The 18,652-nt window shown below is 38.8% G+C and overlaps 1 protein-coding gene across 3 annotated transcripts in view; it reads left to right on the plus strand.

Moving 5' to 3' along the window:
* The first annotated feature begins 237 nt into the window (after nt 1-237).
* Nucleotides 238-18,652, plus strand: part of CTNNB1 (catenin beta 1) — a 39,449-nt gene continuing 21,034 nt past the window's right edge. For all 3 annotated transcript variants that reach the window (XM_039461867.2, XM_039461868.2, XM_039461869.2), the window contains exon 1: nt 238-418. The gene's annotated coding sequence lies outside the window, so the exon portion shown is untranslated. The remainder of the gene's footprint in view (nt 419-18,652) is intronic.

The following is an 18,652-nucleotide window of genomic DNA, read 5'->3' on the forward strand; positions in this document are numbered from 1 at the left end:
CCCGCACCCACCCGCCGCCCTGACGCAGCCCCCGGCGCCCTCCGGTCCCGGCTCGGGCAGCCGCGCGCCTAGGAGCGTCCCGGGAGCGCCCGTAGGGAGCGCGCGGCCCCGCCCGGCCCGGCGCCCTCCCGGCGGCGCGGACTACTTTCCCCGCCCGCGCCCCGCCCCGTGTCCTCGGAACGCTCCGCGCGGCGCCGGCGGCGGCAGGATACAGCGGCGCGCGCCTTATAAGAGCTCCTCGTGCGGCGCCATCTTGAGTCGCCCGGTCTGTGGCAGCCACGGGAGCCCGGCCCCGGAGCGGAGAGCGCGGGGAGGCGGAGACAAGCGCGGGCCGAGGAGCAGCCGCAGCCCCCGCCGAGCCGCCACCGCAGGCCGAGGACAGCCGGACGCCGCGGCGGAAGGAGCCCGTTCCCCCGAGGTGCTTGGGCGCCCCTTCCCTCGCCCTTCCGGGGCCGCTCCCGCTTCCTCACGGAGCCAAACTTCGTCGCGGGCGCGCGGTGCGGGCGGCGGGCTGGGAGCCGGGCCCGGAGGCCCGGGGCGGGGAGCCGGGGGGCTCGGTGGGGGGCGGCGGGGCGCGGAGGGCGGCGGCCGGGCCCGGGTTCCGGTCGCGCTGCCCCTCGGGGGCACCGGGGCCGTCGCCTGCGGGGAGGGGGTGCCGCGGGGCCGCGTCCCGGAGCCCGGATGGCCGGCGGGGTGGGGGCGGGGGGGGTCCGTGGTCTCTGCCCGGGGCTCCGGCCGTGGCCGAGTTTGGGGGAGGGACCCTGTGCCTCGGGATGCGCCGGGACCGGGGCGGGGGCGGGGTGGGGACGGGGGGCTCCGCCTTCTGCGCGCCTGCGGCGAGTTGGGGTTCGGGGGCTCAGGCCGGGGCGCGCCCCTAAGTCCCATCTGTCCCGGGGATCCGCCGAGTGGAGTTTCTCTTAAGGTTTCAGAAGAATAGAAGTGTTATTTTTTTTGTTTTGTTTTTTATTTTTTTTTTAATGCCCTGCCCGTGTGAGTTTGAATCGAAGCAACTTGAAACATTAGAGTAACTAAACTCCGAGTGCGGTCGGCGCGATGCGTCAGTAGGGTGTGCGCGTAGCAAATCCACGTCCTGCACCTAGGTTTCAGCGTGCCGTGCAGGGGAGTGAAAACAGTGGATAAAGTAGGGGAGTCTTCTGGATTTACGGTAGTGGGCACGAGACCCCCGTGAAACAAGGGGGTGGAGGAAGGCGAAGGCGATGGCTTACTGTTTGTTAACCACGTAAACTGCAGGATTCAGCCTCTGACTCAGACCGCTTCGAGAATTTTGTTCGTAGAAATAATTTAAATTTATTCAAATAGTTTGATGGCAGCTAAACTTGATTTTTAGAGCACGTTTTCTTTTCAGCGGAGTGAATTTTTCCTTCTCTGCAAAACGGCCAGATGCAATTCAAGCAGTTGAAACTTGTCTCAGTGTTTTGTCTGGAGAAAGGACTTTGAACCGAGACTTTTCGAAGTTAAGTCCCTGTAGCCCGCTTCTGAATCTGCCAAGCTGGAAAGCGTTGGCACTGGGCATAGTTGTTCCCTTCGTTCTGTTCCCTTGTGGAGGGACGTTGTCTCATACTTTGTATCTTCCAGACATCTGTGGTCTCCCCTCTCCCCGGCCCCCCACCCCTAGAGTTTGTGAGTGGTGAATGAAGAAAGACTAGGCTGCTGGTATGCAAAGGTCGGCAAAAGGAAATCGAGGAGTGGTTTTAGTGAAATGAGAGCTTTGTATCGTGAATAATGGTGGCTTAGGCTAGACATCAACTTGAAGAGACGGCAGCATTGCCTTTGATAATGTCTAGGCTAATGTTTTTCAGATCGCCGAGTTGTAGTTTGTCTGGAATTTAGGAAGCCATTTCAGTGTTTGTCACTTGGTGAACGAACATTCAGTGCCTTCAGATGTCTTCGTGTTGATTTGTATTCATCCTAAGAAATATTAAATATAGCCTCAAGTGTTATTTATATTGTACTGCCGGTTTACTATCTGCTTAAATTATTGACATAAATTTCTATTTTGGAGTCTTTTCGTTTGAACTAAGACTGCTGCGACATTTATTTTACTTTTATATTTAAATCTTTGAAAAATCCCTGATTAAAAAAAAAAAAAAGTACCCTTAAGGGTTTGGGGATGTCCTTTCACACCAGACAAAATTTGTTTAATTTGCGCGCAGTATTCATTAATTTGACCTAACCTTTGTTCTGAAGGCCATGTACAAGGACAAGGCCCTGAGATTATTGCAACAATAACTTGAAAAACTTTCAGAAGTCTGTTCTGTAGGATTAAAGGAATGCTGAAACTATTCAAGTCTGAAGTCCTGGGGGTGGGGAAAAGTAAAAACCTGTGCTAGAGAGCTTAGTATAGCCTGTAACTTTAGAGTCCTGAGGAGTCGTGAGTCTCCCACAGACCAGAACAATCATTTAAAAGTTTTCAGGAAAAACCAACTTTAAAAAAAAAAATAAGGTGGCTAATAAAAAATGAAACATTTAACAGTGTTCAGGTTTCAGAGTATCGGGGGGTTTAAAAAACTGTTAGTGGATTATTTCCTTTACCAAGATGATGATATAGAATAGTGTATTGCCAATATTAAAGTTTATCAGACTGAGCTTCTTACTGTTCCTGTTGATGACTGGATAAAAATCGGCATAAATGAGGGTCTCTGTGCTTGTTTTCATAACATCACCTCCAAGAGAAAATGAGGAGGCAAGTTTAAGAGTGTTTTGAAATGTGTTAGCAAAAAAACTATCGTAGATACCCTTTTTTGTTATAGGGCGTGGTGGGGAGAGGTGCATGTTAAGTATTGTTGAAACTAGGGATGTGGAGAATTAAAAGTTTTAAAATCATTATTTTGTAATTTTAAGTAACGGTGAAGTTAAAACTCCTGCAATAGACTATATATTCAGTTAAACAAAACTTCAGTGTTACTGACATGAAATAATACATCTGTCCTTTTACAAGATTACTTTATTTCTCTTTGGTGGTTTCCTAGCTGCTGATAACCAGTAATTGTAGATGAGTAGGTGGTACATTTTAAGTTTGTACTTTGAGCTTAGTCGGAAGCATGCTGGACTGCCAACCCAGGGCACAAAGGATGAAGGCTTTTAGAACTGGACAAACGTCTAACAACAGGTATTTACAACTCTTGTAATGTGGCATGTTGATTGGTGACATTGTTTTTGGAAATATTGTGTTAACTTAGTTGTTTTCTTGTAGTCTTCTTTTTATTGGAACTGTTTAAACTGCTTGACTGAGAACATTCTTATACTGTAAAAATAAATAGTAAACATAGCCCAGGAGTGCTTCTGATTCGTCCATCGTATTTAGCCATTGCCTCCTATACCCTCATTGAGAAGATACTGATTTGCAGATTCAGTTATCCTTCTTTAACAGACTATGTAATGTTGCAGTTGTGATTGTGATAGGTAAGTGGGCCAATCGGTTAAAATAAATACATACTTCTCAGATTTCCCGGAAGGAAAATAAATGATTGTGTTGCTTGAAAAGAGTAGGAGTTAACTCCTATAGTTTTTCATCACTTAAACTCAGGAGAAAGTTAATTATTTCCTCTGTTTACTTAAGAATGCTGCTTTTGTGTTTCATGCAAGGCTGAGCTTGACTCAGTTTGAAACCTAGGCTCATCTGTTGAGGCCTGAACCCTGCTGTCCTTGAGGTATGCATGTAATTGTGTCCTCCCTAAGGAAAAAGCTCTTGAAAGATAAAATCAATCACGTTAGGAACTCATTTTTAGGGTTTAACCACTTTTTTTTTTTTTTTTTTTTTTAAACTTATGGTCATCTCTTTTGTTAAGAGACATTCCCCAGTCTCAAAGTTTCCCTCAAGCCTGAAGCAGCAGAGTAAGTAGTGTTGCAGCAGGTTCATTCCATGCTTGGGTCATGTTGAGTGCCCTCCAGTGGATATAGTATAATGCTTGTGATTTTTTTTTTTTTTTTTTTTAAATTCCAGACAAATTTATGTGGAATATATTTGCGAATATCTCTGATGAGGGAGAATCAACTAAGAAACTTGATTTCTAAAATAATTTCTTCATATCATTACAGCTAATTAAAAGACAGGCTTGAGAAAATGTCATTCAGCCAATATTTGCAGTAGAAAAGTAGGGAGTTTTTTAAAGGTGAATTGGCAGTTCTCCTTAAATATATCATGATGATAAATCAGAATCTCAATGTAGTACTTTAGGAGGTAAAGGACCATAATGTTTAGCTATACTGATGGATTAGAGCAACTGAAATTCTCAGAAAAAATTAATGAAAATGTGAATTGTCAATTTGTCTAAAATCAGTCACGGTAAAAGATGAGTAAGTGCTCAACTTGATTATATTAGGAAATAGAAATAAAGGTAATGTGTGTGTGACCTTAGTGACCATTGGGTTGGTCTCATTTGTACCTAGTGGTGGGCTATGATGAATTGTGTTTTTGCCCTTTCAATTTTTCCATAAAAGCTTTGTCCAGGCTCCTATTTTAAAGTTCATGGTTTTTATTAATAATATTTTCTGAAAATACTTCTTTCACATCAGAATCTTAATTACCAACCGGAATGAAGCTTATTCTCAATTAGCTTTTGGAAGTCAAATAGTCAGCTTATGGAAATTTTCCAGGGTTTAGATTTTTAAAAATTTGTTTTTCAGAATATGTTTCTGGAATGACATTTAAATTACTATCAGTGATTGATTTACTTTGCCTTTGTAATTCAGTGTAATTTTGTGGAAACATTGGTATATGATTTTTCATTGGTATATTACATTTCAAGAAATGTATTATTGCTATGTTTAGTTTTTTTTTTTTTTTTAATTTAAACCAAAAAAGCAAGAACGCCTAAGTGCTTTATGTGAATGATTATTTCTTGATGGATTAAATATTCCTCCATCAAGGACCATACTTGTAAATTAGTGATTTCCAAGTTGGTGCTTAGTATTTGCAGTGTTTACTGTGTATAAGCCTTCTGTTCTGATTTTTCAAGAGTTTTCTGAGAAATGAGAGTAGGTTTAAAAGTTCTTTGGAAAATTATGTACATACAGCTTACTGAAAAAAAAAAGTTACTGGGGATTTAATTTGTCTGTTGAAATGGGCTACTTGTCTTCATTAATGTAGGACACTACAATTTGATGTTCAAGATATGTTACCAAGAATAAGATGCTTTCACAAGCCTTACAGGATTCGTCTTCATAGTGGGCATGGCTACTCAAATGTCTCCAGGGCCACTTAGGTATTGGCTAAATGGGACCATGTGGACTACTACAAATTGGAGTGCAAATGTCCCGTTTAAGCAGCCAGTCACTCGCAGCTCCAGTCATTGTGTGGGAATATAGTTTATGTTGCCAGATCATCTGATTTTTTTTTTTTCCCTCTAAGAGAAGTAGGAAATCCAGATGAATATATATCTCTTGATTTGCAAGTGTCAGTCAACAAAATTCATATTTTAAGATGCTATATTCAGCGCAAATTAAATACACTTACTGGCTGAATACTGCAGTAGTCCCATTTGAAGTATGGTGTTTTTCATAATGATTCTGTGAAATGATTGGTTCTGTGAATGTACATGCTTTAGCAGATAACATTAAGCTGTTAGATTTGTATTTAGGCACTTGGAAAATACCTTGTGTCAATTACAGATTAGGAATTTAAGAGCAAGATTCATATTACTAACTTGTTTGTGAAGACTGGAAAATCACATATTTAAAGTTAGGAATTAAGATGGCCTGGTTCAAGGAAAAGTAGGAGAAGTAACTTACTACTTGACCATCTTAAATAGAGATTTTTAAGTGTGTTTTTAAGAGGTCTCAAAACTTAATCTGTGAAGGCACTTGAAATGCTGGACAAATTAAATTCTGTATATACAACTTAACGTCAGCTTCAGATATTACTGGTCTTTAAATCATGTCCCTTTTACCAGAAGTTTGCGTTTCTAAGCTAAACTATTACTTTTAGGTTAGATCCAAAACTTAAAAACAGTTTAGGTAATTAAAAATTAATTGATATGTTTTACTTAAATTAATGGCATATGGCTTTTTGGTCAATATAAGTTCATGCAGACAGTTAAATAGATTTTGGTTAAATCTTTTGCTGCTAACAAGGAATTTCCAGAATTTGAAAAGTGGGGTGACCGAGTGTGGTGGCTCATGCATGTAATCCCAGCACTTTGGGAGGCCAAGGCTGGTGGATCACCTGAGTCAGGAGTTGGAGACCACCCTGGCAGACATGATAAAACCCTGTCTCTACTAAAAATAGGAAAGTTAGCCAGGTGTGGTGGCAGACGTCTGTGATCCCATCTCTGGAGGCTGAAGCAGCAAAATCTCTCTAATCCAGGAGGTGGAGGTTGCAGTGAGCTGAGATTGTGCCACTGCACTTCAGTGGGGCAACAGAGGTACACTGTCTCAAAAAAGAAAAGTGGGGTGTTTAGTCTTCAAACTCCATGTTTAAATGGACTAAAAATGCAAATCATAGGCCAGCATTGGTTTAAAAAGCATCATCTGCAGTGGCTGACGCCTGTAATCCCAGCACTTTGGGAGGCCGAGGCGGGTGGATCACGAGGTCAAGAGATCGAGACCATCCTGGTCAACATGGTGAAACCCCGTCTCTACTGAAAATACAAAAAAAATTAGCTGGGCATGGTGGCGTGTGCCTGTAATCCCAGCTACTCAGGAGGCTGAGGCAGGAGAATTGCCTGAACCCAGGAGGCGGAGGTTGCAGTGAGCCGAGATCGTGCCATTGAACTCCAGCCTGGGTAACGAGCGAAACTCCATCTCAAAAAAAAAAAAGCATCATCTGAAAATAGTGCTGTGTGGTCTGCAGTCATTTTTATTACAGTATGATGGTGTAAAATACAAGCAGATCAGTGAACCTTTCATGAAACATTAATCCTAGAGGTGCCCTGGCCTATCTCACAGTCTCCATGTGATTCTTCATGGAACGACGGTAAAGTTTCTTTTGTAATATCCTAGAAGTTTCCTACCTCTTAAATCTTTTGAATTTGTTTTTCAGGCTTTTTTCCTCTCCTCTTGATGAGGTTTTGAGGAGTGTGAACAGCTGAATAATGCTGGCGTGAAACTGCTTCATTGTACTTCCATTTTCTCTGCTATTTATTTCCATCTTTTAATTTTTTTACTAATATCCCCATGGTTTTACTCTGATTTAGTAATTCACATGTTATTGGACTAATATTTTCTTTCTGACTGACTTGTAACAGATACGTTAAACCGTTTAAAACTTGAATATTTTTAACCTACTTTAGTAGGTTAATTCATCTTTCAAGTTAATTCATCTATGTGGCATATAAACCTTATGATTAATAAATTTAAATGCTGGTAGCTGAGTTGGAAGCCAAAGATGTACAAAAAAGCTGAAGGGTTTGGTTTAGTTTGATAAGCTTCTCTTACGGGGTTTTGTAATCATGGAAATATATGTATGTGGATATATATAGCATACCTTATTGGACATCCGTATAAAAATGTAAGAAGTTAAATTTGCAGATTTTCTTGGGAGTGCAATTTGGAGATGATCTTAAGTGGTGATAGTAATTTGCTATACTGAGGGATAGTTGTTGCAAACTGCTCCCAATTTTGCGTTACTATGGAGTAAACTGAACAGCTGTAACAGGGATTAGGAACTGCTCACTTACTTTCTTTCTTTTTTTTTTTTAAGTACAATTAAGTGATTCTGGGGTAAGGGGGTAGGGACTGAGTGTCTTTGAAGTTTTGCATATACTAGATGAATGCCACCTGCGTAAGGGAGGAAGAAGGGATTCTTGGAAATATTTTTCAATCTAGGTAACTGTGGAGGCTTCCAAATGGAGTTCCATTCCCCCGTGTAGGAAAGTGCTGAGGCAGACCCTTAAATTTCTTTCCGAGCCTTTGAAAGAATGTCTTCAAACTTTGCTTATACTTTATAGTTCATTTAGGTACAAAACTACAAACTAAATGTTACTTAGGAAACATAGTGCTCTTTAAATATATCATAAATTTAGTATATGAGTTTTCTGGTATTTTGCTGAATTTTGTGAAGTTTGAAGCCCACCTACTTTGTTAGTGTCCCGTAGTTGTCCTCTGCTGGTCACTGTTTTCCTGCTTTAATTGTGCTGTCATTTTTCCTGGGTCCTGATTGAGAGTGCCAGCCATTTCCCGTAGAATAAGCAATAAGAGGCTAGAAAGTTTAGAGATGAGATGTCTGGGAATGCCAGAAGATCAGGGGTCACCCTTGAGGCAGAGTAATAATAGTTAAAATGGTATTGCTGATAAGTGGATGCTGGAAAATATTAAAATTTGATTTTTTAGAAGAATATTTATTTCTCATGCTTGAAGAATGCCCTGACTGTATGCTAAAGGGCCTTAGGTTTTTCCTGATTGCCATTATACTGCAGATGCCATTACATTTGTCTGAAATGTCTAAGACAGAAGGGCCGTTTCATACCTTCCCTTTTCTCCTCAGCTTCCCCTCTCTCCCCCATCAGGAGTTAAGTAGGAACTCCTTCACCTTGTTAGCATCAAGCTTCATCAAGGGTCTGTCTTTCCAGGAAGGAAGAAGTAGCACTGCGTTCTGGTCAGAGGCCAATCCTGAGGCCTGCCTGTTCGAGGACATTGTTGCTTTAGTTACACTTGCTCTTCTTTGTTAACTCATCCCCCAGACTGTAATCCTGTTGCTTTTTTTGGTCCCCGTCTCCCACCTTTCATCATCTGAAATCCATTCGTTGTCACTTCTAGAACTCGGTCATCAGAAAATCCCTTCTATTCTCAATCTGTTGTGTGAATGTTCCTTTCTTTCTTACTCCACCTGTAACCTAGCCTTCTCCCTGAGAATGCTACTTCTCTTGCAGCTCTCTCAAGTGGTGAATATTTCCCTGCTTGCACACCTTATAATACTGAACTAAAATGTATAATACTGAACTCAGATGTGCTTTTGTTCCTCATTGTCAACTTTTTGACCTTTCTCCTCCAAAACTTAAAGCTTTGACTTTCATGTGATCAAATTATACCATTCACTGCCCATCTTTATTTCAAGCACTTAAAAACGTTCCTGGGTCATTCACATTTTTCCTTGATCATTTTATTAGCTCTTGGCTCATTGTTACTTCTCTTTCATTTCTATCATAATTTTTGGGGACATCAGTATCTATGTAGAGCAGTACTAGTCAAGACTTGGTCTGGTAACTGTTTGTAACCTGTATGAATTAAGATAAGGAAAAGTTTGTGCCAGAATGTAAGTCACCTGTGTCACTAAGTTTACTGTGTAGTTCAGCTTACTTTTTTTGTAGCAAGATTTTGATGAAGGAAGCGGTATGCTGATTTACAATCTGGTACAAACTTTGATGTAGAAGATGCTTCCAATATCCTGGTCTCTTAGTTCCTTAATTTCCTCTCCTCCAGTGATCTTGTTTTCTACCCTAACTACACATTCCTATTGTCATATCCTAGTCTTTTATCAGTAAGTATGCTCCCTTCCCCCAATCCCATTTCAAACACCCCACCTTCTAATCCCTTTAGTGAATATATCAGCTCCAGCAACCCATCAGTCCCATTGGGACCTACAGTTTATCCACACTTTCCCTGTTCCTCATCCTCACTTCTACACAGCTGAAGTTTCATATTGAATTATAATCACTTTCTTGTATATGTGTTCAACAATCTTGTCCCTCCCTGGCTTCATGCCCAGTGATCCCTAGTATGTATGACAGTGTCCTTTATCCTCTCCTCTGTCACTGTGGATGAACTGTAGTCTTCCAAGATAGGGCCACCCAGTTCATTTGTACACCAGATCCCATCCCCTCTTGCTCTCAAGAATGTTGCTGTAGCATCCCTCTTCACTTGTATCAATGGTTTTGCCTACTCTTCTGACTCTTTTTATGAACAACATGCTGTTATCCCATTATTAAAAAAATTTTTCTCCCTGCCTCTCCTTTCTCACCACCTCAGTCTCTGCTTACTTTATGCACTCCCTTTTTCTTTTGAACCCCTACCAGTGACCACCATGTTATAAATTTGTAGTTGTCATCTCACTTGATCTCTTAGTAGTATTTGGCACCATTGCTGCAGTTGCCTGAAATGCCTTTTTGTTGGTTTCCAGGCCACCATGTTTGTTAGGAGGTTTTCTTCTTCACTGGCAGTTCCTTCTTTTCTTTTTTTTTCTGTTATCTTCCTGACCTCTGTTGGAGTGGCTGAAGGTTTAGTTTTTGAATCTCTCCTTTTTTGTTGTGCATATTTACTTCAATATCATAGCTTCATAAAGATGGTACTTACATCTATTTGCTAATGACTTCCAAATTGACATCCTTAAACTGATATCCAGCTATTTTTTGGTCAGCATTTTGGATGTCTTAAGAAGCTTCTCAAACTTAATATAGATTTAAAACTGACCTCCCAGTTTTCCCCAAAGCCGCATCTTAGCCTTTTCTGAAATGCAGTTCTCTCTTTGCAGTTCCCTAGCTTAAAACCTTGCAGTTCTTGACTGATCTTTCATACCCCATATCTAAATTCTCTCTGCAAACCTTGTCTGTTCTCCCTTCGAAATACAGTCGTGTCATTTTATCATGGGGATACATTATGAGAAATGTGTCGTTAGGAGATAATCATGGTTGTGCGAGCATCATGGAGTACACATAGACAAAACCTAGATGGTTTAGCCCACCAAACATCTAGGCTATTGGTGTGGCCAATTACTGTAATGAATGCTATAGGTAATTGTAACATAAAGATAAGTGTTTTTATCTAAACGTATTGAAACACAGAAAATGTACAGTAAACATGGTATTGAAAATAAAAAATGGTACACCTGTATAAGGCATTTATGATGACTGGAGTTTGCAGGAGTAGGTGTTGCTCTGGGTGAGTCAGCAAATGACTAGAGTCATTGTGAAAGATTTGGGACATTACTGTACACCAGTGTAGACTTTATAAACATCGTACACTTAGGCTGCACTACATTTTTTTAAAGGTTTTAAGAGACTTTTTTCAATAATAAATTAGCTTTAGCTTACTGTCACTTTTTTACTTTATGAATTTTACTTTTTAAAATTTTTTGACACTTGTAATAACGCTTAGCTGTTACTACACTTGTAAGCTGTTATAACACTTAGCTGTTACTACATGTACAGCTCTACAAAAAATTTCCTTTATATCTCTATAAACTTTATTTTTAAAATTATTTTTTACCCTTTACATTTTTTTGTTAAAAACTATGAACACATTAGCCTAGGCCTACAGAGGGTCAGGATCATCAGTATCACTGTATTTCACCTCCACATCTTGTCCTTCTGGAATGTCTTCAGAGGCAGTAACGGAAATCGAGCTGCCGCCTCCTGGGAGAAAAGTGTCTTCTGAAATATGTCTTGAAGGATCTACCTGTGGCTGTTTTAATAGGTAACTTTTTTTTTTTTTTTTAATTTAAAGAAGTAATGGAAGGAGTGCACTCTAAAGTAATACCTGTAATGCAATCATTGTCATTACCGAGTAGAGACAGGGTCTCACTCTGTTGCCAGGGCTGGTCTTAAATTCCTGGTCTCAAGTAATCCTCCCACCTTGGCCTTGCAAAGTGCTAGGATTACAGGCATGAGCCACTATGTCTGGCCTGCTGTACTTTTATACAGCCGAAATGTACAGTAGGTTTGTTGACACCAGCATCACCACAGACACTATGAGTAGAGCATTGTGCTGCCATGTCGCGATGGTTACAGCATCACTAGGTGATGGGAATATTTCAGCTCCATTATAATATTTTGGGACCACTGTTGTATGTGCAGTTCATCATCAACTGAAGTGTCCTTATGTGGTGTATGTCTGCATATCCAAAAATCTTATTTCTCACTGAAGCCATGCCGTGCCATCTTTGTATTATTTTTCAGCTTTTATTTTAGATTCAGGGTGTGCATGTGCAGGTTTGTTACGAGGGTATATTGTATAATACTAAAGTTTGAGGTACAGTTGAACCAGTCACCAAGGTAGTGAGCATAGTACCCGATAGATAACTTGTCTGCCTTCCTCCTCCTTCCCTCCCTGCTCTTGTCCATGTCTGTTGTATCTTTATGTCCGTGTGTACCCAGTGTTTAGCTCATACTTACAAGTGAGAACATGCGGCATTTGATTTTCTGTTCCTGTGTTGATTTGCTTACAGTAAATAGTCTTCAGCTGCATCCACATTGCTACATAGGACCTGATTTTGTTTTTTTTGGCCGCATCATATTTCATGGTGTATATGTACCACATTTTCTTTATCCATTCTGCCTTGGATAGGCATTTGGGTTGATTGTATCTTTGCTATTATGACTGGCTTTTGCCTGTATTATTGGAAAGGCCTTCTAACTGGTCTCCCTGCTTACACCTTTTCCCCCTTAAATGTGTTTTCAAGATGGTAACCAGAATAACCCTTTTTATAACAATAAATCATGTAACATTTTTGTTCAGAAACTTCTGGGGGCTTAGCATCTCATTCAGTAAAAGCTCAAGCTCCTGTATATTCAGACCACATCCTTCATCACCTGTTACTTTTCTCCTCTCCCTCTTAAGCCTTTTTGTTTTTCTTCAAACTGATCCAGCATTCATGACTGATGTCAGCTATTTTGTCCATTGAAATCTTCCTTGTTTGCTCAGTTGGACTTGGGCATATTATTTTCATTTATTTGATGTATCTAATCACAATCTGAAAGTTTGTCTACTTGCTTATTTTCCCCCCTTTGAGGGCCCTTGCTCTGTTTTTGTATCCCTGGTAGCTGGACAGTATCTGGAACTTAAAAATGCTCAGTAAAGTTTTGTTGAATGAATATTCTAGAATTACCCAACCTTTTTTTTCTTCTCCTTTTCATGGACTGAAAGATACCATCTGTATATGGTTCCACTTTTCACTCTCATCCCAGTTTGTGATGTATTATTCCAAATGTTATTATTAATATAATTCCAATGAACATGCTCTTAATGAGTTCACCACTGGACCTACATGTTGGCCAACCAAATGCAGACTTTATAATTTTAGTCTTGGTGGACCCCTGCATTTGCCACATTTCTTTCTTTTAGCACAGCGCTGTCGAGTAGTGCACACTTTCTGAGACACTGGAAATGTTCTATATCTTTGCTGTTTAGTTGGTAGCAACCAGCTACATGTGCCTATTAAAACTTAAAATTTGGCTCTGTGATTAGTGGCTATTGTATTGGGGGAGAGTGCACTTTTAGAAACTGCTGTTTTTTCTTACATGGTGCTAGATTTATTATCACAATCTAATTGTGCACGCCAGATAGGTAGGACTCATCTTAATTCCTCTTACCCAATTTAATTTTCTCAGCTACTATATCCAGTTCATCCCATCAACAGAGCCTATTGTTTCTACCTCCTAAATACTTCTTTAGCTACTTCGTGTCCCTAGTGCCACCACCATCTATCAGCCGGACTATTGCTATAGCTGTCTTACTGGTTTCCCTTGTTTCTTGTTTTCTTCTACTTTTTAAAATTATAGCATGAGCTTTTAAAAATAAGAATGATATTATGTTATTCACCTCCTTATAACCTTTGATGACTTTAGTGTCACGTAGAATAGAAAACACTTTTAAAAGGCTAGAGAGCTCTACATGTTCTGGCTATTTTTAACATTTCACTGCACTTACCCTTTTCCTCTATAATCCGACGACTCTGATCTCAAGGGTTAGTTCTTGAAAGACGATCATGTTCTTTCATGACTTTGGGTTTGCACTTTATTTTCTATTTCTGGAATGTTCCTTCTCTGTTCCTTACCTGCTGGACCTTTTGCATCCTTCTTTAGGTCTCAGCATACGTGTTACCTTCAAGAAGCCTTTGACCACTCTAAGTGGGACTTCCTTCCACTTCTGCTGTGTTCCACTCCCTTCTCCCAGTTGTTACTTAGTTATACTGTTTTGTAATTGTTTGTTTGGTTGTCTGTCTCCCTCTCCAGAATGCAGGGACCATTTCTGCATTCTGTACTACTGCACACCCAGAATCTATTACAGATCCTGGCATGTAGCTGATGCATAAATATTTGTTGAATGAAAAACTATGCATTGTATTATACTGTTGGTATTGCTGAAACTATTGTGTAAATAAAGGAGTTGTGGGAAAATTTAATTAACATCATAATCTGGTAAATTGAGAAAACAGCATATACTAGTGGAGCACTCATGCATAGTTCGAGGTTATGACTCATTTATTGGTGTGTCTCTGGACTCAAAATAGAACAAAGATGAGGGAATAGTCCTAAAAGTTCTGTATTGAAATAACGAAAAGCAGTCACATTTCGATAATACAAGCTTCCTAGCTTACTCTTTCTGTCATCTTCTTTTCCTAACTGTAAGAGAGCCTCATAATTATGAGGCCTATTACTAGAGTAAGGCTGTCAAAGGCAGCACAATGTCTTTCTGTTTGCAAGAATAAGATAAACTTGACATGTATGGTGGGGGAAGAGGTTTTCAAAAGTTTAAGAATCTGTGTTGTCTTAATGAATAGATGCTGCTTTAACTTGGGTTATTTCCTAATGGCACGTATGAAGTTTGGATCATATGGTTTGATTTTAGCTGTAGTCCTTAGCTATGGGGAGCAACATCAGCAACCTATGACACATAAATTAAAAATACAGTGCCAGGGCCCTTCCCCAGCCCCTCTGAGAATCTCTTGGTATTTCTAGATGTTCCAGGTTAGTCTGATTAACACCCTTGGTTAAGAACCATAGGAAGGACCTGGTTGCCAGTTTAAGGGGACCTTCAAGCAAGACTTTAGGTCTTCATAGTTTAAAAAAAAAAAAAGATTTTAAAATTCATGCATATGTTGTGGCTGAATTACGGTTTAGCACATACTGCTTTTAATGGCCTGAAACGGTTTTCCCAAATAAATTATCTTGGTATAGCTTTCATGTGTGATTTCGTCCAGTTTCATGTTTTTGAATATACTAATGAGGAAAAGAAAAGTTTGTGATTTCTCTTAGTAACCCACTTAAAAACCGGTTTATTTCAGGTCCTCACATTTAGGCTTAATGTGCATTATTAAAATGTGGAAATACACATTCCTTTGTTCTCAGTGAAAGTATGTAACAAATAAATGAGGGGGTGGCAAACTACTGCCCACTGTCTGTTTTTTTATGGCCTATGAACTAAGAATCATTTTTAGCTAGCTAAAAAAAAAAAAAAAATCAAAAGGATAATATTTTATGACGTGAAAACGTTATGAAATTCAAATTTCAGTTTCTATGAATGAAGTTTTATTAGGACACAGCCATCCATGCTGAGTAGTGTGCATATTGTCTGGCTGGTTTTACCACAATATCAGAGTTGAATAGTTGTGACAAAGAGTTTATGGCCCACAAAACCTAAAATATTTACTTTCTGATACTTTTCAGAAAAACTTTTCTGAACCCTGTTCTAGATGATACCCATTGTTCATAAATGAATTTCTCTTTCATGGTTCTGAAGGCATTTAAGAAATCTCTTAGGTTATAAATAATTGTTGTTTAAGCCTCCATATTACATTTTGTGTATTCAGTCCACTTTGAGCATTTTCTTTTTATTAACACATTTAGTTCATCATATATTTAAGAGCTTAATATATGCGAAGCACTTCAGAAACAGTGAGAAGCTATTTCTAAAGGTACTGTCTCAGCTGTCACAGAGTTCACTCATTGGGCACTTTAAATTTTCTTTTTTTAAAAGTCAGCATGCTGGTATAGTGGGAAAGGGAAACTCTTCATAACAAGTGGAGTAGAGAAAGGTTATCATTAAGGAATATAATTTGGAGGTCATTGAGTACCTCCCCATTAATTCTGCCTGTAGTCTGAATGTGGAGATTAACATCTAGAAACTTTCTTGAAATAAAATCTTCAATTTCTTTGGCATATCTAGTACTGTTAGCTAGGCACATAGTCAAAGTATGGTGTATATATTCAGATCTCAAATATTGAAAGAATTTTGGGGGGCTGTAGTCACTGTTGAAAGGATATAGTTAATTTTTAAAAAAAAATGCAGTTCTTTACAATTACATATACCTTTATATACAATTGGCTAACCTCTTTCTTTGATTTATCTGCAACATTGCCTGTTACCAGTTGTCTCTAACTTTGGTATGGGGGTGGCAAATATGATTAGATTGAAAGGGTACATGACTGAGCTACAAACAGACCTGGATTTGAATTTTAACTGAATGGCTTATTAGGTAGTCTTACATTAATATTGCTAGTCAGTTTTCTTGTGATTTTGAGGAATGATACCTTCTTTATGAGGTTGCTAGGAAGATTCAGTGAGATAGGCTCAGAACCAAAGTTGCTAGGCATTTAATTATGCTACCTTGTTAAGTATGTCAAAGGCAGAATTCAGTGTTTAGCTGATCCACAGGCAGTATCCTAAAATTATGCTGTAAAAGATACTAAGATGCTGTAAGTGACTCAGAAACCTGGTGACTTTATAATGCAGTTGATTCTTAGAATACTGTCACTTTAACAGAGTAAGATACAGTAATGAACAAATATTTATTAAATTACTAAAATACAAAATTTATTGATACATATAAAGTGACATTTGCTTAAAGATTGAAAAATTTGCAGTACTATTTCCTTGCTTTAGAAAATCCTTTATTTTTAGCAGTTTGTTTCTGCCTTGAGGCAAAATGGTTGACTGAGTAGTTGCCACATTTCTTTTGTACAGAGTCCCATTTTATAGGCCACCTAGCTTTTATGCTTAGAAACATTTCCTTAATGTTATATTTCAGTATTTGGCTAACCTATATAGGGTTAAATTATATAACCCTAATATCTATAACCCTAACTTTTTGGACAAATATTATTTCTAATAATACATTTACGTATTTGCATCTGCAAATATATGCAAAAATATATGTAAAAAGATGTACAGATGCCTTGCATGCTTGCTATATATATATATATATATATATATATATATATATTTTTTTTTAATGTAGACCTTTTTCTTTCTCTTTAATGATTATGTGGTAGTTCACCACCCCCTCTCACCTGAACAACTACAGTAACCTCCTAAATGATCTTTATGCTTTGCTCCTGTTGTCTTTTTTCCCCCTTATAGCTGCTAGAGTGAACTTTAGAAAGCCTGAATCATACATTACATTGCTTCACTGGCTTCCCAGTGTACTTTGGATTTTATTTTACATCCTAACTGATCTGATTCTCATCTCTCTCTCTCTTCATGGTTCCCTGCCTTCTAGTTCACTGGTGACCTTTTAATACCTTTACCACATTAAGCTAATTCCTTCATTTTCACTCGTTCTCTGCCCTATCTTTATGTGGCCAGCTGCTCCTCCTCTGATGAAATGTCTCTTCCTCACAGGTCTTCCCTGACCACCTGCTAGAGTAGCACACCTGCCACCTCACAAACTTGTTTATTATCGGTTTTCTCTCTCTAAATTTTCTTTGTTTTTATTGCTTAATTCCCTAACAGGAGACTATAAGCTTCGCTGTGTGTATGACCTTGACTCTCTTACTTGTTGTAGTGCCAGTAATATAAAGGGGGTTTAAAGTTTGTTCAGTGGGTGAATATATTCCATTTAATGGATAAATTATTTTTTATTCAGTCCCATGTTGATGGACATTTGAATAATTTTCATCTTTTTCTCTATGAATGCTTCAGTGTACAGAACTCTTGGCATGCTTTTGGCAGTATTCTCACAGAAGACATTTCTGTTATAAAAATTGAATTTTTAAGTCAAAGGATAGTTACTCTTATATTTAGTGTATAGTGCCAGCTTACTATCAAAAGTTTCTGCTAGTTTAACCATATTTTTAATTAGCGGTAGATATTATCAGTCTTTTCAGTCTTTGCCATTCTGATAAGCAAAAAGTAAATGAGTTTAATTTTGTATGTATTCATTGCTCACTTTTTGTTTTTCCTTTGAAATGCTGTTTCTTGCTCTTTCCCTGCAGTGTAATTCTTTTTTTCTTACTGACTTTTTCCCAGTTTTTTGTGTACTATGGATATTAGCCTTTAATTATGTTACACATGTTCTAGTCTGTCATTTTTTTGGTTACTTTATATGTAGTGATTTGTTGCTCAGATGTTAACTCCACACACAAATTATCTTGTTTGCCTTTTTGGTTTTAATTTCAACTCATGCTTAATTAGTTAATCAATTGGGCATGGTTTTATTCATATATATATACACATATTTTATCTCATTTTATTTTTTACATGTAAATAGTGAATATAGGTTTAATTTTAATGTAAAATAAGGATGAAAAAATGATAGTTGGAATTACAAGCCCATTTCTCCTAATACTTTAATCAGGTAATCCACTAATTGAAATATTACCTTCTTCATTTATGAAATTGCCACGTTACATCTGGGTGTTTTTCTGCTTACTGCAGTCTCTTACCCATTTTTTCCCGATGATACAATACTTGAATTCCTGTGGTTGTTGATTTATAATGTTATCTTAGTAATGTGATTGAATTGGTTCCTTCTTATAGTTCTTCTGAAATCAAGTAAATCGAGTAAATCTTCCCATTTACTCATGTATATGTCTCATTTTACTGTTATGAATGAAATCTCTTTGTCCTATTTTTGTACAGGAAAATAATTTTTGTATGTACTTGTGATGGCCACTTATATTAAAAATTTGGTTAAACTAAGAGTTTTTTTCTGTTCAGCCTTATCAGACTGTAAAATCCACACAAAATGGGTATAAAAGTG

The sequence above is a fragment of the Saimiri boliviensis genome, chromosome 9 (genome assembly GCF_048565385.1).
Source record: "Saimiri boliviensis isolate mSaiBol1 chromosome 9, mSaiBol1.pri, whole genome shotgun sequence".
NCBI classification, from domain to species: domain Eukaryota; kingdom Metazoa; phylum Chordata; class Mammalia; order Primates; family Cebidae; genus Saimiri; species Saimiri boliviensis.